We start from the raw sequence: 11,030 nt of genomic DNA, 5'->3' as shown, positions 1-11,030 counted from the left end.
ATTCAAAGACTCATCTAGGAAAGAATCAGGAAACAAAACCTAGAATCCTCATCATTACATATACTAGAGGAGAACCTCAATTTACACTTGCCCAACCGAAAATATAAAATCATATACATTCAAAGTTGGTAATCACCAAAATACAAAATGCTTTCCAAAAACCCAAATTAAGTAGCTCCACTTTGGACTATCATTCCTCCACAATTCTAAATTCCATCAACAACTAATTCTTCCTTTGAATCTATAGCTGCAACAACAATTCCTTATGAAACAAATTGTAGGAGATGTATCATAGGCAATTTACGAATGAGAAATCTATTTTGATTCCAAAATTCAATGCATCTCAATGACAAGAATAATAATGATATAGAGAGCTTATAACTTTGCACATACACAACTAGACAAATTAGCATCCCATCAAAGAATTCACATTGAATGTCAATTGAAGTAGTCAATAGATTCATGGGAAATGAAAGGACAGGCCACCAAAACCAAGATGTATAAAAGTGTCATAATATGACAATATGTGTGTCCTAAATCAGTGAGCAACCTACCTGTCATGAATTACTAATAATAAAACCTAGATCACTCTTGACAAATGCAAGCTTTCTTATCATAAGCAATCAATTTGTACAAATCTACATTATTGTTAATAGAATGTACTGAATAAATTGTAGCATACGAAAAACCATCACAACCCAGGTTTGAAAGATAATTGGCAAGGGAATTCCCTTCATGAAGAGTGTGTGAAACAAGAACTTCTTCAAAGGTGTCTAGGAGGTGCCAGATTTGTGGAAGGATGTAAACCAACTTCCAGTTGTGTGATTCTCTTTTAATCTAAGCATTGATGATAACCATGGAATCACCTTCAACTTGTATTAGCCTAAAACCCCCTTCTTTTGCCAAAACTAGACCAAGGAAGAGAGCATTTTCTTGTACTATGTTGTTTGATCCCAAAGGCAAGGGATTAGATTTAATAGCAAGTACATCACCATAATGTTCTCAAATATAAGCATCTGCACCTAATTTACTTGGATTTCCACTTGATGCACCATCAAAGTTGAGTTTAACATATCTAGAATCTAGTGGATTTTGTCTCTTCCTTTTGAAGGGGAAGCATATCTATTTTGAAACCAACCAATAAGCACATATATGCTTTTCCAATCATGAAGAATAGTTTTGTCCCAGTTAGACAAAACTAGGTTGCATTTGTGTTTAGTGTGATTAGTGTTAACAAATTCATATATAGAATTTTCAATGCTAATAATAATACTTTCAATAGTGGAGGGATGCTAGTGGAATATCCTCTTATTGCACTCCCACCAAAGGGCCCAAACAATTAGAGTCTGGATGCAGATCTAGAGGTTGGAGAAAAAGCAATTGGAATACTGCTCTAGCTAGGATTGGAAAAGTTCTACAATTTATTCAGGAAGGGGGTGGAGTAGTGCAATTTATTGAGGACAAATAGCCAACATTTTTACACAAAAGGGCAATTCAAAAAGAGATGGTCTCCATCCTCAAGTTCTTGATGATAAATATGGAAATTAAAAGGTTGTGAGATATGGAATTTAGAAATTCTATCACTTGTAAGGGCTCTTTTTCTCAATACAATCCAAGTAAAGAACCCATCCTTTGGGAGAATAAATTGGTTCCAGCAAAATGATAACTCACGAGAAGGGGTTTTATTAGGTTCCCATTGTTGGAGAATCCTGTAACCCTCTTTGATTGAGTATGAGCCATTTTTCCCTAGGGCCCAATTTAACTAATCTTCCTACCTAGAAAGATAAACCACTAAACTTGAGAGTAGTTGACAAAATCTATCTTCATCAAAGGATGAAATAGGCAGCTCCCTCGGGTCCTTCCAAATCACTTTTTTGGAGAATAAACATACTATAGAGATAAAATCTATTAGATATTTTCCCCATGAGTTTTCCAATGAGATAATCAAGATATCCATTAGGCTTGGTTTGAGAAGAGAAGGGGAGCCATGCCAAGAATCTCTCCAAAACTTGACTTGATTGCCACTATTTACCTCTCGTGAGAGATAGTTAGTTACAATGTCTCTGATGTCATCATAAAGTCCCATAGTCTTACATTGAGAGTACTCTTGAGGGAAAATTATTGTCTAAGTGCTTACGTTGCATTATTTCACACCATTTATTCTTAGTTTTAAAATACATTTTCCAAACTAATTTGGCATCGAAGGCTTTATTTCTTTGTACCAAGTCATAAATTCCAACCCCACCCAAAGACTTCACTTGACCCATATCTTGCAAAGAGATGAGAGGTATTTTCTTTCCTCCATTTATGTTCCGAGACCTTAAGAACTCTTGAATCAGCTTGTGCATAATCTGAATCACTATAGGGGAGCTTTTAACATTGAAAGATAGTAGTTTGAGATGGTGGACAACATTGATTTGATGGGAAAATTTTTGCCAACCAGTAAGAGCCATCTGGCTTTCCAAGCCACAACTCCAAATTTAATTCTATCAATTATAGGAGACTAGTAGCTTGCTCTATTAGCACCCATGAAGAAAGGAATACCTAGATACATAGATGAGAGATGATCTTATGAGAATCACAAAATATTGACAATCCTTGTAGAAATAGTTTGATTTGTATTAAAAAGATATATCTTTGATTTATTCTCATTAATTTTTTGACCTAAAACAACAATATATGAGTCTAGAACATGTTTGATCTTCTTGGATTCCTTCACATTGGATTCCCCAAACAGCAAGGTGTTATCAACAAATAATGAATGAGTAACCAAGATGTGTGAATTCCTAATTTTTGTACCTTGCTAGTGGCCAAGAGCATGTTTTTGTTGAATAAATCTATTGAATGCTTTTGCCATTAGAATAAATAGTACTGGGGATAGAGGATCTCCTTGCCTAATTCCTTGTGTCGAAGAGAAGAATCCCACAAGGACTCCATTTATAATAATTGAGAACCATGCTCCCAAAATACAAGCTCTAATCCATTTACACCAATTTTTTTTAAAATTGCATCTTTGGAGAACTTTGAAAAGGAACTCCCAACATACTCAATTATAGCCCTTCATCATATCAAGTTTAATGATGAAATTTGAAGAGTTGGGAGAATTAATTGAGTGTAGGGCCTCATGGGAAACTAATGCACCCTCCATGGTTTCTTGTCTATGGGAAAAAAAACCTTGCTCATGTGAGACTAGTTTAGGTTTTAGATATTGCATTCTCAAATATATGGCCTTAGTAAAAATTTTGTAGACAGTGTTGCATAATGAAGTTGGTTTGAAATCTAAGCAAGTTTTGTGGGGATAATAACTATCTTTGTCGTGTTAAAGTATTTTAGCATAGCTTTACTTTTCTTGGATTCTTCAATAACCCCAAGTAATTCCCAACCTAAGAAGTCCCAACATGCTTGGAAAAATAATGTTGATTATCCATCTGGTCTAGGGGCCTTATCTAGAGGCAAGGAGAAAACTATGTTTCTAAGCTCACACAATGTGAAAGGAGCAACTAATACTGCATTATTATATTTTGAAACTAGAGAGGGTATATCATTGAGAAGATCTTGTGATTGTGCTTCATGGAAAGTAGACAGAACATGAGGAGCTACTAAATCTTTAAAAAATCTAACCCCTTCCTCTTGAATCCCCTGAGTGTTTGAAATTGGATTGTTTTTACAAAATAAAAGAATTACGTTAATTAAGAAAATTGAATATTTCATCTATTGAAATTTATACATAAAAACATCTATATAGTTATTTGGTAATTTTATTTTTCTAATGATATTTTATTTACCCAATTCTTTCAAGTCAATATATCTCATAACAATATTAAATAATTTTAAAAATATTTTTTTACATCTCCTTCTTCGTATAAAATCATAACATAATATTCTCATCATATAACTTTAAAAAATGTGAATATAAACATATAATGATCTTAAAGAAATATATTTAAAATATTTTTCCATTAAACTCCAAATTTTTATTTCCATCAACCAATTAATAACACCTTTAAAAGTTAGTTATATACTAGCATCTTCTTATATTCAATAATGAAACATTAATAATGTTTCTCACATTCTTACAAAGGGCCACATTCTATTCTACTTCTCCAACCCACCTCTCTTCTTCCTCTTAATTCAAAAGTGTTATTGAGATTGAATGATTTGAATAAAATCCAATCATCAAGAGTGTCTCTCAAATAAGTCATCTTCTTCTTTAAACCTACACAACAATTGGTGTACATAGTACAAACTTCTTCTAATTTTGCCTTCGATTCACAAAATCCAATATAGTAAATTGTATCAAGGAATAAAATTTCTATGCCAATTTGAGTAAAATTTGAAGAATATTTCATCATATTAAAGACATCTTGATCATGCCTGTTAGGATTTATAGTAGTATATGCATGCCAAAGTTCATAGAGTTTAGCAATTTTTTCATTCGCCTTAACAAATGAAAATCCTGTATTTGGATCGTTTGAGATACAATGTGGATTGTGTTTATATAAATCACAAGATACTTGAAAATCTTCTCTGCTTGAGAATCTCTCAAATGGATTTCGTAACCACATTATATCTACATCTTGTAAATGATATTTGGAAAACAATTAGTAAAATATTCCATGATAGATGAACTATAAGAGTGTTAAATTATGAGACGAGAAAAAAAATCTTTCCATTTGAAAAAGAATATATTAGAGGTGGAAAAAAGTAGAAAGACAAATTATGTTGGATACTACCCGATTAGATTTGGTGAAAAAAATTATTATTTATTTCTAATCTATTAGAGTAATAATTAATTTAATTGGCTTATCAAATCATGGATGTGACAATAATTTAATTGAGTCTTTTTCAAAAGATCATATCTCTAACTTGATTTCTGAATTGGAGAAATTAATATTCTCTGAACTAGTATAAATCAGCCCAAAAGTGTTGGTCATATGTTTCAGTTCCTCTCTTGTAGCATTTTTCACAAATTATTGTTTGTGCATCCCCAGCCAGCAATTTTGTCCCGAGATATTTTCTCTTTTGTCCCTCTCTTTATGCCAATCTTGCAAGGATACTAGATTTTCTTCCTGATTCTTTCTTAGTTGAGCCCAAACCTTGAATCAGATTATCTTATATATATTCTAGTGGTTCACCCACTTTTAATTAAAAGGATAAAATTAATACATGGATCTCTGTTTTTCTTTTTTATCATTTAAAGATTAATTGTATTGGATACTACTTAATTAGATTTTGGTGAAAAAAATTATCACTTAATTTTAATCTATTAGAATAATAATTTATATGGAACTCTACCTTTTTTTATCAAGATAAGGGAGGCTGACTATGTGGAACTCTATTTCTTTTTTTTTCTTTTTCTTTTTTTAAATGCGCCTGGTAAACTTTTTAACGTGACCGGTAGCGCTGGCGCGACACGCCCACCGGTACCACCAACGCTTTGACCTGGAGCTATAAACCAGTGAGGCCACAAACGGGGGACCTCATCCCCATGAGATTTGAACCTGGATGGCAAGGATAACAACGCAACAACTTAACCATCACAACATGCCACTATTGGCTGTGGAACTCTATTTCACATTCTATGTTAATTAGTTTATTTTTTTATTACTAATTCATTTATGATAGAATAGAATTTAATTTTTTTGATTTGTATCAAATTTATTATTATTAAAAGTTTGAATGTTTTATGCCTTTTATAAATTTGTTTGTTTCACAACATCAAAGATAGCTGTTTGAATTTTGAATGATTTTTTATAATTGAACAGATTTAGAATATAGAAAAAGAAGAATAAAATTTAAGATAGAAAAAATTAATTAAAATAAATATGCGCAAACCAATCATAATTAACAAGATCACCTCTACGTAAACATCAAACATATTAAAACAACCACAGAGGCTAGTAAACTTTCTTTAGATATGGAGCCAAATATTTTAGAGTCAATCTAATGAAACTATAATTATCAGAATAACAATGCCAAACAATTTGATGATCTTTACAGTAAACATCTACAACGTTGGGTATGTGAGGAAACTTATAGTAAACACGAAATTATAACCTCGCTCAACCACAGTCTTCAAGAAGAGAATTTTAGTCTGCGTCATCTTGATTTATCCCAAAGGACTTCTCCTTAGTAAAATCAACTCCTTCAGTCCTGAGCTCATAGCAATGAGGATGAATTTCTATTTAGCTGTTGAAAGCTTTTGCATCCATGGCCACAATGATGAGGTGGTTAAGTAAGTCATGTGTTCCTTCCCCAATCCTAAAACTCTCAAGAAAAAGATCTATCAAACTGTTTGGGTCAATCCATGCCCCATTCACTGGTGTGAGGATCAAAGTCTTGTTTGGCATTGAAGCCTTCGCCAAGGCAATCTCCAACTCATCTGCATCACTTGAAACTTCTATTTGAAAACAAACCCAAAATAATACTCAGTTAGAAAATAGCATGATTCAAACCATAGATTATTACAAGAGATATGTTAATCTGAATTACACTTACATATGGAGGTGTGGCTTCAGTTTCTGTAGATAGAGGCCAATAAGTTCCCTTAGTTACATAGAAACATACCAATAAAACCATTGTTAGAGAAATAATCAGAAATATATCTCTGATTGGCTTATCAAATATGATTTCTCCTTTCATCCTCAAATTGGAAGAGCTTAATCGGCCTTAGTATATCTGATTCAATCTTGAGAGCTACATTCTTATGTCTTGGAGATTATATACAATGAAAATGCCTTTGTCAACCATATTAAGGTTTTTTTGAACTAATTCATATTCTAGGGCGTACGACGTGCAACTTTTATATTTGGCTTTGTGAATGATGTATTCAAAGCTTTTAATCAAATGTATTATATTGAATTGAAAAGAAAGAAAGGTTTGTTTATTATCCATTAGTGGGATTGGCAATATATTGTGACAATCGTGACAAGAGAAAGCAACCTGCAACTAACAAATGCATAAATAGCCTCTTTTGTTCACAAAGTGGACATTAACAGATGGGCCATCATGGGTGGATGCACAATTTATGGGGTGTAACTAAATTCAATAATTGGTGGCATTCTCTTTTGCCTCATTGGAAGGCACAAATTCTTTCCGGATGTTTGATTTTCTCATGTCAACCTTGTTTTCAGTTTCGATCGATGCCTGATGGAGATATATATCATGCTGTGGAAAATCCTAGCTTGTAGAGCCTTTTCATATGATTAATACAGATCACCATCAAAATCAAAGGCTTGAAGTGTGTTTAGTTTGAGATGATGTTTTATAAACTAATAATTGAATTTGAATTTTTAATTTTTATTGTTCTTAGTTAAATAAAAATGGTTTTTTATGTATAAATGAATATAGGTCTAGTTCAATTGGTTTATCTTTCAGATTCTTGTACTTAATTCAAATCTTCTTTTTAATCCATTTCTATTATAAAAAATTCACCAGTTTAATTCTGAGGCCATTCTAAAATTCATAATCTTAATCTATTTAATAGCAAAATCAAATTTAAGCATCTAGTTGACTAGTTCTATTTTACACTTTAGTCTTAGCTTGACCATGGACAAATTTTTCATTACTTGGTTTTATGTTTGTGTAGTGCAAAATAATGTATCAATGCATTTTAAGGATGCTATAAAATAGGATGATCATTACATTGGATACAATCATTTGCATCTACATTATATGACAAGATCCAGTAAAGGGTTTGGACATACTCATCTGTTGCATGTGTGATTAGAAAACACTACATGTGTTTCAAAAACCGACAATGTTTTTGAAACAAGTTTGAGTTTAAAATCAAAATTCAAATTATGCCACTAGTTCTAGAACTTGAGGTGAAGTCTGACATTAAGAATGAAACAATGATAATAAATATTTTAAGAGTCTCGAAATATGATAGCTTTGAAGCAAGTTTGAATATGAAATCACACTTTAAACACTAGTTCTAGAACTCATGCCAGAGTCTTGATATCAATAACTAAATAATGATCAATGAACATTTCAAGAATTTTACAACTCGACAGTCTTTCAAGAAAAGTTTGAGTTCAAAATTACATTGTGGATTCTAATAGTAATTCTAGATCTAGAGGTGCAAGCCTACATCAAGTTGAACGGAACATTGATTTTAAAGTGCATAGTCATAACTCAATGAGAAATTATGAACCTTCTATTAAGAGGTTTTGGGTCTAACAACTAGTACAAAACCTAAAGTTAGAAGTGGAACAGCAGTGAATGAGCTAGCAAAACTAGACTAGAACATTTGAACTTCCTATAGAGTATTTTGTGTCTAGAACAAATTGTGTTCTTTGAACTTCTCAAATTCCTTTGTATAGTGTTGATAATTATGATTTCTGGTTTCTTTTATTTTTTAATAAATATTATTGAGGCAAAAAAAAATCTCTTGATTTTTGAGAAAATCATAACATAGTGTATTCTATGCACATCACAAAAGATATAGTTAAATTTGGTATTTTAAGAAATAATTTTGTAGAAAAATAGGTAAGAGTGAGAGCTACAAGTTATGTATTTTAAAAAAAACAAAAATCCGTTGATTTTTTTTTATGAGATTTTGAAGTGGTGACATATTGAAAATTAGGGGTGTGTTCATACATTGTATATAACTTGCATCAATTTTTTTTAAATGAAAATATTTTATAAGTGTATAGAATCAAGTGTGCAACAATATTATACTTTATTTTAATTTGGTAAAGTAGATGAAAATTTATTAAGAAAATAGTAGACATATGTCTCTCAGAACTATGAAGGCACCGATAAAGAAAATAAAAGTTTACTATGCTAATTGTTCAAAGTGGAAATGACATCAATGAGTCTAAAAATGAAAACTATAGATCATAAAAGTTTAGTAATTTAGACTCCCTAAATGATTCAATACAAGAGAATGAGGAGCTTCCAAACATAACTCTCAATTTATGACCTAAGTTAGAATAGACAATTCTAGATAAGGTTAGAGGATGCCAATACTAAACTCAAGTTATATCAAGTAAACATGCAAGAAAGAAATCTTTCATGCAATGTGAATTAATTAAAGATATCCAATGTAAATGTGGAATTGAACTAATTGATTTAATGAGAAGTGTAAGATAGGTCTAATAGAACTAATCGATTATAAAAAGTTCACAAGTTTAATTGTGAGGCCATTCTAGAATTCATAATCTTGATCCATTTAATAGCAAAATCAAATTTAAGCATCTAGTTGACTAGTTCTATTTTACACTTTAGTCTTAACTTGACCAAGGACACATTTTTCATTACTTGGTTTTATGTTTGTGTAGTGCAAAATAATGTATCATGCATTTTAAGGATACTATAAAATAGGATGATCATTATATTGGATACAATTATTTCCATCTACATTGTATGACAAGATCAAGTAAAGGGTTCGGACATACTCATCTATTACATGTGTGATTAGAAAACACTACATGTGTTTCAAAAATCGACAATGTTTTTGAAACAAGTTCAACTTTAAAATCACACTTCAAATTATGCCACTAGTTCTAGAACTTGAGGTGAAGTCTGACATTAAGAATGAAACAATGATAATAAATATTTTAAGAGTCTCAAAATATGATAGCTCTAAAGCAAGTTTGAATATAAAATCACACTTTAAATACTAGTTCCAAAACCCATACCAAAGTCTTGATATCAATAATGAAACAATGGTAATGAACATTTCAAGAATTTGACAACTTGACACTCTTTCAAGACAAGTTTGAGTTTGAAATTGCATTGTGGATTCTAATAGTAATTCTAGAACTGGAGGTGCAAGACTATATCAAGTTGAATAGAACATTGATTTTAAAGTGCATAGTCATAACTCAATGAGAAATTATGAACCTTTTATTAAGAGGTTTTGGGTCTAGCAACTCGTACAAAACCTAATGTTAGAAGTGGAACAATGATGAAAGAGCTAGAAAAACTAGACTAGAACTTTAGAACTTCCAATAGAGTATTTTGTGTCTAGAACAAATTGTGTTCTTTGAACTTCTCAAATTCCTTTGTATAGTGTTGATAATTATGATTTATGATTTGTTTTATTTTTTAATAAATATTATTGAGGCAAAACTAATTCTCTTGATTTTTGAGAAAATCATAACATAGTGTATTCTATGCACATCACAAAAGATATAGTTAGATTTGGTATTTTAAGAAACACTTTCATAGAACGATAGGTAAGAGTGAGAGCTACAAGTTATGTATAATTTTTAAAAAAAATAAAAAATCCATTGATTGTTTTCTACAAGATTTTGAAGTGGTGACATCTTGAAAATTAGGTGTGTGTTCATACATTGCATATAACTTGCATCACTTTTTTTTAAAATAAAAATATTTTATAAGCGTATAGAATCAAGTGTACAAAAATATTATATAATTTATTTTAATTTGTTCAAGTAGATGAAAATTTATTAAGAAAATAGTAGACATATGTCTCTTACAACTATGAAGCCGCCGATTAAGAAAATAGAAGTTTACTATGCTAATTGTTCAAGATGGAAATGATATCAATGATTCTAAAAATGAAAATTGCAGATCATACAAGTTTAACACTTTCTCTCTAAGTCATTCAATACAAGAGAATGAGGGGCTTCCAAACACAACTCTCAATTTATGACCTAAGTTATAATAGACAATTCTAGATAAGGTAAAGGGATGCCAATACCAAACTCAAGTTATATCAAGTAAATATGCAAGAAATAAATCTTTCATGCACTATAAATTAATTAAAGATATCCAATGTAAATGTGGAATTGAACTAATTGATTTAATGAGAAGTATAAGATAGGTCTAATAGAACTAATTGATTATAAAAAGTTCACAAGTTTAATTGTGAGGCCATTCTAAAATTCATAATCTTGATCCATTAATAGAAAAATCAAATTTAAGCATCTAGTTGACTAGTTCTATTTTACACTTTAGTCTTAGCTTGACCATGGACACATTTTTCATTACTTGGTTTTATGTTTGTGTAGTGCAAAATAATGTATCATGCATTTTAAGGATTCTATAAAATAGGATGA

At 30.9% G+C, this 11,030-nt stretch overlaps 1 pseudogene; it reads right to left on the bottom strand.

Moving 5' to 3' along the window:
* Positions 1-4,073: 4,073 nt before the first annotated feature.
* LOC149540989 (uncharacterized protein At4g15970-like) lies at positions 4,074-6,642 on the bottom strand (annotated as a pseudogene).
* Between the last annotated feature and the right edge of the window lie 4,388 nt (positions 6,643-11,030).

This window comes from Cupressus sempervirens, chromosome 9 (genome assembly GCF_028749045.1).
Source record: "Cupressus sempervirens isolate cs-2001-9-10 chromosome 9, ASM2874904v1, whole genome shotgun sequence".
In the NCBI taxonomy this organism is placed as follows: domain Eukaryota; kingdom Viridiplantae; phylum Streptophyta; class Pinopsida; order Cupressales; family Cupressaceae; genus Cupressus; species Cupressus sempervirens.
This window is presented reverse-complemented; position numbering and strand designations above follow the sequence as displayed.